The sequence below is a fragment of the Penaeus monodon genome, chromosome 26 (genome assembly GCF_015228065.2).
Source record: "Penaeus monodon isolate SGIC_2016 chromosome 26, NSTDA_Pmon_1, whole genome shotgun sequence".
Lineage (NCBI taxonomy): Eukaryota > Metazoa > Arthropoda > Malacostraca > Decapoda > Penaeidae > Penaeus > Penaeus monodon.
The window spans coordinates 39,130,090-39,130,784 of NC_051411.1; positions in this window are offsets into that span (position 1 = coordinate 39,130,090).

Sequence of the window (695 nt, forward strand, 5' to 3'; positions counted from 1 at the left end):
CAATGGAGGTTACATTTGATGTACAAGATGTATTTATTTAAATCAATATAGCTGTGCTGTAAGTCTGTTCAAAATCTATTATGGCTGTCTGAGCTAGTGACTGTGATATACTCTCATTACCTATAATTTTCCGAAGATAATATACTGATTTACATGTTTGCGGTTGATAAGAACATCTGCATAATGTGAAAAAAGAACATTTCCGTTATATTCATTCCAAACCAACGGTTTTCTTTCTATTCTATTTGTTCTAATCATTTCCAAAAGTCATTTGCGATTCCGCCGTTATCAAAATTTCATTCCGAAATCAAAGAAAGTCATCTATATTACAAATGTTCTCTGATCGTTTCTGTATTACGTCGCAACAGGAAACTACCGGACTAATCTGAAACGTTGTGCCACTCCAGTCAGTGTGGAAATGGCAGTCGTATTACATTCAGACACCTAATTAATGATGAATGAACAGCGGCACCCACGGTCGATAACTTTCTCCACGATGCCTATAACATCAGCCTTTGTTTACGCTAGGAAAAATAATTTGTATATTTTCTTTTAGAGAAGAGGCGACGAAGATTGTATTGGGATTTTAGAAAATTTATTGTCTTATATATTTCACGGTGAGTCGAGGTGACGAAAGCGGAATGTTAAGGAAGGAGGCGCCGTTGAAATTAATGTGCCGTGATGCGCTGGATATT